Source organism: Sapajus apella, unplaced genomic scaffold (genome assembly GCF_009761245.1).
Source record: "Sapajus apella isolate SASKATOON/1434 unplaced genomic scaffold, GSC_monkey_1.0 scaffold102, whole genome shotgun sequence".
Taxonomy (NCBI): Eukaryota; Metazoa; Chordata; class Mammalia; order Primates; family Cebidae; genus Sapajus; species Sapajus apella.
Window position 1 is genome coordinate 1,766,266 of NW_022437042.1, and position 13,938 is coordinate 1,780,203.

Below are 13,938 nucleotides of genomic sequence, written 5' to 3' on the forward strand. Positions count from 1 at the left end.
GAAACATGGCGGCGGGGGTGGCCCCGTCGGCGCCTGCGCGGGAGGCAGGGTGGTGGGGAGCTGCGGCTAGGACCGTGTGTGGGGTCCTAACGGAACTCCCAGGCTGTAGCCAAAGCGTGACGAGGCTGGACCCTGAAACTGAATGACCGCTAAGTGGCCCTCAAGCCTCCGAAACCAGGAGGCTCGGGTGTGAGCCCACATGACTTCTAGTGCCAGGAGGCAGAAAAAGTGAAAAGTGTCAAGTATCCAGGGAAAACAGTGCATCCGCCCCGGGTTAGCCACTTCAAGGAGGTCCACCCGTGCATTTTGCCAGCCGTGGCCTCGGCCTCCTCACAGTCACCGCGGGGCTCGGGCAGAGGGTGTATTCTGGAAGCGGTGCTACCTCACCTCAGTGGGGCCCACGTCTCAAAATAAGCCTGACCCAAGCTCTCACACAAATATCACTCTTCCAGTGGGATAAGCACTTCATCCCTCCCTCTCCCTGCTGCAGTACACAACATTAAGAAAGAGGAAGGATACAAACTACAAATAATAACAGTTTAACATTTTACTGAGCGTCTGCTATGAACCAAGCACTGAAGTATCAACTTACCTAACTCACAGCTACTCTGTAAGTTACACACTATTATTTCCATTTTACAAGTCACAAAACTGAGGCATATAGTTAAGCAAGTTGCCGGAGGTTATATAAACAGTAAGTGGCAGAAGCGGGACTCAGGATCCCAAGCGGTATGATTCTGGCACCCAGGCTCTTAACCACTATGCAAACTGCTTCCAAACTCTGGTGGGACTCCTCTTGTAAGTCCGAATCTTGATTCTGTTCTGTTAGCCTAGCCCCCAACAAAAACCCCAGTCAAGCCTGTTTTTCCCCTTGCTTGTCTTCTATTCATTCTTTGCCTTCTTGACAGTTACAGCCTGGGGCCACCTTCTTACACCTCTTCCTTTGCCCTTTCTACTTATGATTCCAGACTCCTCCTTGGGAAAATAAAGTGAGTTTGCTCTTGGCAACCAGTTTAATCAATGTTGAGATTTTTTTTTTTTCTTTGGCTGTTTCTTCTTCTGCTGCTGCTGCTTCTTCGTTTTCTTCTTCTTCTTTTTCTTCTTCTTTCTTCTTCCTCCTCCTCCTCCTCCCTCCTCCTCCTCCTCCTCCTCCTCCTCCTCCCCCCCCCCCCTCCTCCTCCTCCTCCTCCTCCTCCTCCTCCTCCTTCCTTCTTCCTTCTTCTTCTTCTTTCTCCTAAGGAAGTGATGCGGTGAGTGTGGAATCTTTATGTTTTCTAGGATTAGGAGATATATTTCAAGCAATCAGTTTTAGCATGTATCAAAAACCTGGCACATAGGTTACGAAAAAGTAAGTCCAAACTGAGCTGGTGTACTCTGAAGTCACTGCTTTGTCCTGCCATAAAAAGGTTCAAGTGGGGTTACTTTATAATAAGTTTCTCCCACAGAAATGACAGTAAAAATGGGATACACCAGTGTGGGCCAAGCAGCCTTTATCCACACAAAGAGAAAACCCTCATAGCAAGGGTGTGCAGATGGGGGCAACTACAGAAGCTGCATTTGAACTGGCAGTAACTTGCACAGATTCTCAGTTAAAAAAAAAAAAGAACTTGCAGCAAGATATTACAAATATATTTATCCAATAGAAATCCATTACAGTTTGAGTTCATATGCTTTGTCTGAGTACTTTATCTACTGGATACAGACAGCCCTAGACTTGGGATCAGAAGACAATTTATGTGCTATGTGACATTAAGTTAGTGCTCTGAGAGTGTTTTCCCAAATTTCCAGTGGGAAGCAAAGTAATACTGGTCTGATATGCCCCACAGCATTGTTTTGGGTTTCAAAAAAGATAACACATGGGAGAGGAAGTTGTACTTGGAGAAAAGGTCTTTAAAGAGGTAATTCAGTTAAAGTGATGTCTCTAAGATGGGCCCTAATCTAATATGACTGGTGTCCTTTATGAAGAGTTTAAGACTTAGACATATATGCATACAGAGTAAAGACCACATGAGGATGCAGTGAGAAGGCAGCCACCTGCAAGCCAAGGAGGGGCTTCAGAAGAAACCAAACCTACCGACACCTTGATCTTCTAGAATTACAAGAAAATTAATTTCTGTTATTTAAGTTGCCCAGTCTATGGTGTTATACTTGGTTATGGCAGGTCCAGCAAACAAATACAATGGGAAGCATTTTAAATGCCAGGTAGATTATCTGCCGACTTAGTAATTGTTCATTGCTTAAAAGCATACACATTTATTATCTGTTTCCATGTGTCAGGAGTCCAGGTATGGTTTAGCTGGGTGCACTGCTCAGGGTCTCACAGGACCGCAATCAAGCTTTTGCCTGGGCTGTGTTCTCATGTGGAGTTCAGAATCTTCTTCGAAACTCATTCAAGTTGTTGGCCAAATTCAGTTCCATGCAGTTACAGAATTAAGACCTGTAGCACCTACAGGCTCTAGAGGCAGCCTCTCTCCATTAGCAGCTGGCAACATGGTTGTTCTGCTTAGCCAAGGCCAACAGGAAAACTTCTTTCTCCTCAGGAGGGGTTCAGTGCCTCTTTCAAGGTCTTTTACCAGATTAAGTCAGGCCCACCCAAGATTATCACCCTTTTGATTAACTCAAAAATTAACTGTGTGCCTTAATTACATCTGCAAAATCTCTTCACCTTTGCCACATAATGTAACCTAATCACAGAGTGATAGCCCAGCATATTCACAGGTCCCAACCACACCTAAATGGAGAATGTATAAAAGAAGACAAGAATCTTAAGGCCATTTTAGAATTATGCTTACCATACCCCAAAGATTTGACAGCAGCAATTAATTATATGATTATAACAATTAACTAAGAGACTGTACAGGCAGATGTGGGCAAACACATAACATACACACACACACACACACACACACACACACACACACACCCCAAAGAGCACAGAACTGGTAGCTGATCCCTAATCAGTCTAAAAGCATTTGCAAGCTTTCTGTGTGCCTAATGTGAAACTAAAAGATTTCAACTGCATTAACTCTGATTACATAACAAATTGAAAACTATTAAGATACATTTTGTCTCTCTGGTAAATTTGTGTTTCTTCAAAACACTCATCTCATCAATTATAGAATGGAACCACTATCTATTCAAAAAACAAAAAAAAAACTCTTACAGGGCTTTGGGTAGCATACAAAGAAGTGTCTTGGTTTAGAAGCTAGAGATAAATCTGACTAAACATGTGCAAGATCTGTCCTGAAAACTTTAGGCTTAAATAAATGTAGAGATATACTGTATTCACAGGGCAGAAAAATTGATATCATTAAGATGTCAACTCATTCCTGATTGATCTATAGTTACAGCAAAACCCTGATCAAAGTCCTAGCTGGCTTTTTCTGTAGAAACTGACAAGCTGATTCTAAAAGTTATATGGAAATGGAAAAAAACTAAAATAGCCAAAACAACTTTTAAAAAGAACATTAAGGGGAAACTACTACATGATTTCAATTTTTACTGTAAGGTAACAATATTCAAAACAGTGTAGTATTGATAAATGAAACAGAATAGAGTTCATAAACAGACCCACAACATATATGGGCAAGTGATTTTCAACAAATATTCAAAGGCAATTCAGCTTTTTGAGGAACCTCCATACTTCTTTCCATAGTGAGTACACCAATTTACATTGCCACCAACATTCTCCACATCCACATCAATACCTGTTTTGATTCATCCTTTTGATAGTAGCCATTCTAACAGCTGTGAGATGATATTTCCCGTTTGCATTTCCCTGATGATTAGAGATTTTTAACATTTTAAAATATATTTGTTGGCAATTGGTATCTCTTCTTTTGAGAAATGTCTGTTCAGATCCTTTTCCCATCTCAGGGTATATATTCAAAGGAATTGAAATCAGTATGTTAAAGAGGTATCTGCACTCCAGTGTTTATTTCATCATTATTCATAGTAGTCAAAACGTGGAAGCAATCTAAGGATCCATCAATGAATGAATGGATTTTTAAAATGTAGTATATATACACAATGGGATACTATACAACCTTAAAGAAAGAAATTCTGTCATTTCCAACCATGACAACATGAAAGAAACTGGAGGACATTTTGCTAAGTGAAATTAAATAGACATAGACAATAGTGTATGAACTGACTTATATGTGGAATCTAAAATAGGGAATCTCATAGAAACAGAAAGTAGAAAGGTGGGTATCAGAGGCAGGGGAAGGAGGAGGAAGCATGAGGAAAGTGAAGATGTTGATCAAAGGGTCCAAAGTTTCAGTTAGACTGCAGAATAAGTTTTAGTGACCTATTGCTCTGCATGGTGACCACAGTTAACAGTGTATATTTCAAAATTGCTAAAATATATTTTTAAAATTCTCACCACAAAAAAAGGTAAGTTGATAAAGTGATAGATATGTTACTTATCTTTATTAAATCTTTTCTATAATGTATATATAGACCAAAACATCACATTGTATCCCATAAATATACACAATTATTATTTGTCAATTTAAAAAAAATAAAGGCAATTCAGTGAAGAAAGGATAGCTTTTTTCAGTAATGGTGCTGGAAGAACTGGTCATCCATGTGAACTAAGATCCATATCTAATACCGTATACAAAAATTAACTCAAAATGCATCATACACCTAAATGTAAAATCTGAAACTATAAAATTTCCAGAGCTCTGGCAAAAACCTTTGTGACCCTGGGTTAAGCCAAGATTTTTTAGATACAACACCAAAAGCGTGATCCACAAAAAAGATAAATTAAAAGTTGAACTTTATAAAAATTGAAAAGAAACAACTCTTCTATAAAAGACACTATTGACAGAATGAAAAAGAAACTACAGACTGGTAGAAAATATGCAAAAATCATATCTAATGTTAAAAGACTTGCATACAGAATAAAGAAACTTCAAATCTCAATAACAAGAAGATAAACAAAAATATTAAAAAAAAACAACAACAGGTAAACGATTTGAACAGACACCACCAAAGAAGATATATCAAAGCAGCATGGCATACAAGCACATGAAAAGATTCTCAAAATCATTAGTCATTAGGGAAATGCAAATCAAAGCCACGATGAGATAACACTACAACTTATTAGAATAGCTAGCACTAAAAAGAATCATTATAATAAGTTTTTGCAAGGAACTACAACTCTCATACACTGCTACTATGAAAGAAAAATGGTGCACCCACTTTGAAAAACAATTTGGCAGTCTCTTAAAAAGTTAAACATATACCTACCATATGATCCAGCCATTCCACTCCTAGGTATTTACCCAGGAGAAATGAATGCATATGTCTATACAAAGACTTGTACATTGATATTCACAGCAGATATATTAGTTTATTAACTAAAAAAGGAAACAACACAAAAGTCCATCAACAAGTGAAGTGATAAACTGATACCTCCATACACTGGAATACTACCCAGCCATAAAAAGTAATGAATGTACTACAATGCGATATGCATAACAATCTGGATGAATCTCAAAATAACTATTCCAAGTGAAAGATGCCACACAAAAGAGTAGGTACTGCATCATTCCATTTATATAAAATTCTATAAAATGAAAATGAATCTGTAGTGATAGAATACAGATCAGTGTTTGCCTGGGGATGAGATTGGAGGGAGGGCAGAAAGGACAATTGGGTACAAGGGAACTTTTAGGGATGATTAAGTATGTTCCTTATTGCTTTTATGGTAATGTTTTCACAAAACATGTTAATATTTATCAAATTGTTCTCTTTAAATATTCTGTTTACTGCATGTCAGTGATACCTCAATAAAGCTGTTAAAATTAGTCATGTGCCTTGACAAAATGCAGTATCTCTGGTTTATTCCCTTTTTGTGAACAAGAATGCAAAGACAGGAATACAGTCAAGGCTCAAGAATGGTCTGGAATCAGGGACAAGAGTGCTGGCAGGATTATCTCTATCTTGTTTCTGCACAGTACCAGGAAATCTACATCATTATTCTCTTTTATCACAGATGGGAATTTTATGTTTTTCAGGCTGCATGGTGGGACTCAACTGGTCACACATCCCTGGGTTTTATCTCCTCTATTCCACAGACCAGACAGACAGAGGCTGAAATCATTGAATCCTAACTCTATATTCCACTGGAGGTACTCTGATTGGCCCTTTTAGTATCAGGTACCCACTTCTGGACCAATGAACTAATCTCTGGCCTAGATTGAATCTAAACTAGATGGGGAAAGTCTTAGCCTAGCTGTTAAGAATTTGGGAAAATAAGCTGGACATGGCAGCTCACACCTATAATCCCAGCTAGCAGGGAAGCTGAGGTAGGAGGATCACTTGAGGCTAAGAATTGGAAACCAGCCTGAGCAACACAGGCCCTGTCAAAGTAATAAAAATAATAATAATAATAATAAACTTGAGGATATAGTGGTCATGACTTCAAGTCAGTATTGAGGCTACAGTTAGCTCCAAGAAGGCTTTTGTTATTTGCAACCAAAAGAGTTCTAACAAAATCACCTAGCATTTGTAAAGGAGATACCAGGTAAAAGCTAGAGACATCAAGTAAGCAACCACAATTTCTAAGGTCTCACCAAAGGACCTCCTGAGGCCTCCTCTTGCTATAAAAATGTATTTCATGGCTCTCATTGTAAACTCAAATTCTACCATAATTAGCATACACAACAGGGGCATCCAAAAATTTAAGAGAAGGGAAGCCTCCTATCTTCTACATTCACCCTACCACATAGTTTTTCCACCCATGCTCTGAAGTTAGGACCATTAAATAGAGAATAACGGGAAAGAATAGAGCCCCAAATGTCAGCTTTTAATCAAATTGAACAAAGGATATATCATTCTCACTATAAGAAACTACACTGTTGTAAGTAGCAAGAAATCTAGGATGCCACCTAATACAAGAGGGGTTATTGCTCCCCTCATGCAACACCCTATGAACACAGAAAATGACACGGAAGATGTTGGAGTTCAGGGGACTATTTTATTATTTTTAGACAAAGGATCTCCCTCTGTCACCGAGGCTGGAGGGCTGTGGCATAATAAGAATGCATTGTAGGCTGGGCATGCTCATCCCAGCACTTTGGGAGGCCCAAGCGGGCAGATCACTTGAGATCAGGCGTTTGAGACAAGTCTGGCCAACATGGTGAAATCCTGTCTCTACTAAAAATACAAAAATTAGCTGGGCATGGTGGTGCATGCCTGTAATCCCAATTACTTGGGAGGCTGAGGCAGGAGAATCGCTTGAACCTGGGAGGCAGAGTTTGGAATAAGCCAAGCTCACACCACTGCACTCCAGCCTGGGCAACAGAGTGAAACTCTGCCTCAAAAATAAATAAATAAATAATAACCTCGAACTTCTGGACTCAAGGGATCCTCCTCCTCAGCCTCCCGAGTAGAGAAAATGCCATTTTATTGTCCTTACGTTAGAGATTTTGCTAAATACCACTCATAAATTACAGTGGCTTCATATTATACCAAATATTCTATAGAAAAAGATGAAAATTGTAAAGGGTTGTGACCAGTCAGAAGAGAAAAAGGTAGCAAGAGCTGCTTACTGAATATGTCAAGTTTAGAACTGAAAACATTTTTAAAATAAAACAATACTTTGTATACATTTGTGAAGATTTGGAACCACAGAATGGTTTTAAGAAAAAAAAACCAATTACACTACTTTCAAGTATAGAGAAAAATGCAAATTAGATTGGCTAAGAGTGCATAGAAACCCTTAATAGACCTGTTATATTAATCAGAAAGATAATCAGCCAAGTAAGGTATCCAAGTCTTCTCACAGATCATTTACTCTAAGGACAGTATTCCCCAGCCCTCTTTTCCTAAACAACTTCTACAAGTCTTCAAGTCTCAGCTTCTGCTTTTCTCCAGAAGACCTTTCCTGATACCTTAGACTAGAATGGGTATTTCTGTAATACTCCCAAAGCACCTTGTACTTCTCAAATCACAACGTCATCCTGATAATGTAAACCATTATTTATCTTCTTGCTAGAACATAAGCTCTAGGAAGACCAGGTCTGTCTTATTCTGTTATTGAATCCCAGTATCTGAAATAAAGCCTGTCACATTGAGACTGCACAAATAAATATTATTGACTTAATTTATTAGCTCAAATCACTAAAGAATTATGTTGTATCATGGACTAACTATATTAGCATACGAACTATACCTAAAAGAGGACATCAACAGTATTTATTCTTCTAAGTTCTTTATACTCTCCTGATACAATCTTGTCTATAATGCTGATGTTCTTGGCAATGCTTTTATTTTTCCACAGATAGGGCAAAATCTCAGTTTCCGTCTGAATATTCTCAGATTCTCAACTAGTGAAGTACAAATTAATGAAGCTGTACTTCATTCTGATTAGATTATTCTTGAAGCTTCATAACAAACACTTCATTTCAGCGATTAAAAAGTTTCAGAATGTGATGTGTCTACTCAACATGAATGACTTTATGCAACTCTTTGATTCAGGCCCTATGTACTTTAGCTGCCTAAATACAGAAATTTGGTATAAATCCTACATTCATACATTCAAGAAACAGGAAATTACATTTCAATGGCATTTGTAATTTATTGGCACTTTTAGTGTTTTTTTTTTACAACTGTTTCCTTACATTATAATTTACGTCCAGCCAGAGGCTACTCTTTAAGTATGCACGCTCATCTTGCCCAATGTCAACACTATGCTAATTAGAACTGTAGCTTCATTTGTGTGTCAGAAAGGTCCTGAACTCTTCCAGGCCTCCCATCTCACTCCTCACCCCAACCTGCTCACCAACCAGTACTTGTCATTCTTGGGTTTGACATCTACTGATATTTCCCTTATTATTCTTAACAATGGGAATAATGAGTTTATTATTTATTGAGTGCTATGATATGACAGAGGGCTTCCCCTCACCTTTCACCTTGCTCTGGCCTTCTCAGTAAAATAGGAGAAATTAAAAAAAAATGATATTACTTTTATCCCAGATACTTGGGTATAAACATAGTCAAAAGGAACACCTATTTTTCATGAGTTTAAGTTCCATCAGCATTCCTCTTCCTAATCTCTACCTACACTCTATGTATTTGAAAATCACTATGGAAGATTCTCTTTACAACATGAAAGTTATATGTAAAATATCAATTTATTCCCACATTTCTTGTTACTGACAGCTATTTTTTCCATGTTCAACTTTAATATTTAAAAACTGAGGCCAGGAACAGTGGTTCACACCTCTAATCCCAGCATTTTGGGAGGCCTAGGTGGGTGAATCACTGGAGGCCAGGAGTTTGAGACCAGTTTGACCGACATGGTGAAATCCCGTCTCTACTAAAAACACAAAATGTAGCCAGGTATTGTGGTGGGTGCCTGTAGTCCCAGGCACTCAGGAGGCTAAGGCAGGAGAATTGCTTCAACTCAGGAGGCAGAGATTGCAGTGAGCCGAGATTGTGCCACTGCACTCCAGTCTGGGCAATAAAGCAAGACACTGTCTCAAAAATAAAAATAAAAACTGAGCTATGCCAGGCATGGTGGCAAATACCTGCAATCCCAGCTACTCAGGAGGATGACATGGGAGGATTGCATGAGCCCTGACGTTCAAATCCAGCTTGGGCCACATAGCAAGACCTAGTCTATACTAAAAACAAAAAATAAAAATAGGCCGGCATGGTGGTGTGCCCCTGTAGTCGCAGCCACTTGGGAGGCCGAGATAGGAGGATCATTTGATCATTTGCACTCTAGCCTGGGCAAATGAGTAAGACCCTATCTCCAGGTAAATTTATAGATACATAAATAGGTAGACAGATAGATAGATATTTAATAGATAGATTTTAATTTTAAAAAATTGTATGAATAAAAAGTATTAATTTCTTGAGTTGGAAAGAACTTCAAAGATGACCTAACCTCTTCATCTTATAGGTGAAAAATCTCTGGATCAAGACTCAGTATGCCAGGCCTTGAGTTACTTAATCAGTGAATTCTGCAAATATTTATTGAGTACCAACTATGTGTTGTAGATGGTGCAGAAGAGACAAAGTTATGCCTTTAAAAATCTTATATCCTAGTAGGGAAAGATAATAATCAAGAAATACTATAACATGATAATTTCAGGTAGTGATAACTGTCATACAAAATAAAACAAGGAAATAGTTCATAGTAAGTGGGTAGTATTCACAGTGAGTGATCTGGGATGGGAGAAACTAATTCTGAAGGGGTGGTCAGGAAAAACTGCTTTTAAGTAGTAAAATTTACACTGAGCCCTGAATGTTGAGAGGAAGTCATCCAAGCAAAGATCCGAGGGAAAATCATTCCAAAGAAGGAAGGGCAAATGAAATGCCCTGAAGTGGGAATGAATTCAATGCGTTGAAAGAATAAAAAACAGCTATCATAGCTGAAGAATGATAAATTATGGGCAGAGAGGTAGAGCATCATGTCATAAAGGTCAGTCAAAACAAAATCATTTAGGATCTGTGGACCATATCAGAAAATTTTGATGTTATTCTAATTGTAATAAGAAACTATAGAAAGTTTGGGTGTGGTGTTTCACACCTGTAGTCCTGGCAATTTGAGAGGCTGAGGCAGGCAGATCACTTGAGGCCAGGAGTTAGAGACCAGCCTGGGCAACACGGTGAAACCCGGACTCTACTAAAAACACAAAAAAACAGCCAGGCATGGTGGTGCTGGCCTGTAATCCCAGCTACTCGGAAGACTGAGGCAGCAGCATCGCTTGAACCCGGGAAGTGGAGGCTGCAGTAAGTGGATATTGCACAACTACATTCCAGCTTAGGCAACAGAGCAAAGACTCTGTCTCAAAAACAAAAAAGAAAAGAAAAAGAAAAAAAAGAAACCACAGAAAGATTTGGAGCAAGGCAATGATACGATCTGTCTTAGTATTTTAAATGACTAAGTGATGTTAGAATCTTAAGTCTGAGAACAACAATAGTTATACTTATCACTAGTTTTCATTTGTTTACAGAATTGACCAGTTATGAGTTGAGTTTATTATCAGTGTTTTGAGAAAACAATGCAAATTTTTAGAAATTATAGAAATTACTGTTATAATAATGTTCCCATTGAATGGTACCTCTCTGTATTCATTGCCTTTATGTAGTCAGTCCCTTAACACAGACGCTGAGCTCGGCCTCCCACAGTGACTGTGTAATTTGCTTTGCCCAATGTGACATGAGTAAACACATCATAAGCAGAGGCTTGAAAAGCACTTAGGCATTGGAGTGTGCTCTCCCTCACTGCTAGTGGAATGCACCAACTCTATGAAGAAGCTCAAACCAGCCTGTTGGACTATAAGTAACACTTAGCCCAGGTACCTCCACCACCCCTGCTGATAGCCAGCCAACTATTACCAGGCATATGAATAAGCCCAGCTACAGAAGTAAGCCTGTAAAATGATATACCAAAACATCAGCAATACAGTTGTTCAAACCGTTCCTAATTTATGAATATTAATCTTGTAAAGGTATCCAAATACAATTACTATACATAAACTTCATTTCAAAAGGATGCATCTGTATTAGTTTAATGGCTATTTCTAGGAAGGGTCTTGTAAAATCTATTTTTTATTTATTTTCTTTTTTTTTTTTTTTTTTTTTTTGAAACTGAGTTTCGATCTTGTTGCCCAGTCTGGAGTGTGATGGTGCAATCTTGGCTCACCACAACCTCCACCTCCTGGGTTCAACTGATTCTCCTGCCTCAGCCTCCTGAGTAGCTGAGATTACAGGCGCCTGCCACCATGACCAGCTAATTTTTTGTTGTTGTTGTTTAGTAGAGACGGGGTTTCTCTGTGTTGGTCAGGCTGGTCTCAAACTCCCAACCTCAAGTGTTATGACTGCCTCGACCCCTCAAAGTGCTGGGACTCTGTTTCTTTAATTCAATTTTAAAATAATTAATAGTTTCACAAATTTCAATCTAAAAAAATTATAAGATGATATCTAGTTAAAAAGTTCTCCTATCTAGTTAAAAATCAGTTAACTAGAGAACTCTGTGCGACTGCTCCTGTGCTGCTGTCTCTCTATTTCCACCTGTGTCTCTGCTGCCCCCCCCACCCACCATCACGAGGGAGATTGGGCAACTGCAAGCCAGGCAGTGTGCAACCAGTTCTGAGAGGTCATCAGTGATGAGCACGCCATCGACCCCACAGGCACCTACCACTGGGACAGCGACCTGCAGCTGGAATGCATCAACGTGTACTACAACAAGGCCACTAGGGACAAGTACATGCCCCATGCAGTGCTCGTGGATCTGAAGCCTGGCACCATGGACTCCGTGTGCTCCAGGACCTTTGGGCAGATCTTCTGGCCAGACAATTTCATTTTCGGTCAGAGTGGTGCTGGGAACAACTGGGCCAAGGGGCACTACACAGAAGGCACGGAGCTGGTAGAGTCAGTGCTGGACGTTGTGAGGAAGGAGGCTGAGATCTGTGACCTGCTTGCAGGGTTTCCAGTTGACCCACTCCCTGTGTGGGAGGACTGGGTCTAGGATGGGTACCCTTCTCATCAGCAAGATCTGGGAAGAGTACCCAGACAGGATCATGAACACGTTCAGTGTGGTGCCCTCGCCCAAAGTGTCAGACACCACCATCTCAGTCCACCAGCTTGTGGAAAACACAGACAAGACCTACTGCATTGATAATGAAGCTCTTATGACATCTGCTTCAGAACCCTAAAGCTGACCACGCCTACCTACTGTGATTCTAACCACCTGCTGTCTGCCACCATGAGTGGGGTCACTACCTGCCTGCACTTCCCAGGACAGCTCAATGCTGACCTGTGGAAGCTGGCTGTGAACATGGTCCCGTTCCCCAGCTTGCACTTCTTCATGCCTGGCTTTGCCCCACTGACCAGCCAGGGCAGCCAGCAGTACCAGGCACTGACAGTGCCTGAGCTCACCCAGCAGATGTTTGCAACCAAGAACATGATGGCTGCCTGCGACCCCCGCCATGGCTGCTACCTGATGGTGGCTGCTGTGTTCAGGGGCTGCATGTCCGTGAGGGAGGTGGACAAGCAAATGCTTAATGTCCAAAACAAGAACAGCAGCTACTTTATTGAGTGGATGCCCAACAATGTGAAAAGGGCTGTCTGTAACATCCCGCACCAGGGGCTAAAAATGTCTACCACCTTCATGGGCAACAGCCAGGCCTTCCAGGAGCTGTTCAAGCACATCTTGGAACAGTTCACAGCCATGTTCTGGCACCAGGCCTTCCTGCACTGGTACATGGGCAAGGGCATGGACGAGGTGGAGTTCACCAAGACTGAGAGCAATATGAATGGCCTGGTGTCTGAATACCAGCAGTACCAGGACGCCACAGCCAAGGAGAAGGGAGAGTTTGAGGAGATGGCCAAGGAGAAGGTGGCCTCGGGCCTCCATTCACTGGGGAAAGCAAGGAATCGGTGTGAACTCTTTATTCACTCCCAGCCTGTCCTGTCGCCTGTCCCACTGTGTGTGCACTTGCTATTTTTCCTGTCCACATCCCATGCTATACAGACACCACCATTAAAGCCTTTTCATAGTGAAAAAAAAAAATCAGTTAACTAGTTATCTAGTTAACTAACTAGTTATCTAATTAAAGATGTCTGTCCTATCCATCTAGAATGATCCTCCTACATAACTATTATTATTTACTTTTCATGTATTGTTTCAGAATTTATATTTTTTACTTGAGAGCTAAATCAGCAAAACTATATTTTTATGGTTTTTAAAGTAGTGAATGAGGCAAAATGGGGATGACATCACGGCATTTGTTGAAAGAGAACAACTTCTGCATAGCATGTTTGCTACTGGATTTTATTAAGTAACTAAAGAAGTATTTATTAAGTCCCTTCTCAAGCATGATTCTAGGTGCTAGCTATAAATGTATTCCATATAAGAACATTATCAATATACTATGGTGAAACCAAAATTTGGTTGTAATGGATAACTTTAAT

General features: G+C 40.0%; 1 pseudogene across 1 annotated transcript; it reads left to right on the plus strand.

The window, feature by feature from the left end:
- Positions 1 to 5: 5 nt before the first annotated feature.
- Positions 6 to 13,549, plus strand: LOC116536572 (annotated as a pseudogene). The gene is made up of 3 exons (XR_004262713.1): positions 6 to 116; positions 12,074 to 12,354; positions 12,440 to 13,549. The product of XR_004262713.1 is annotated as a tubulin beta chain-like (transcript).
- The last annotated feature ends 389 nt before the right edge of the window (positions 13,550 to 13,938 follow it).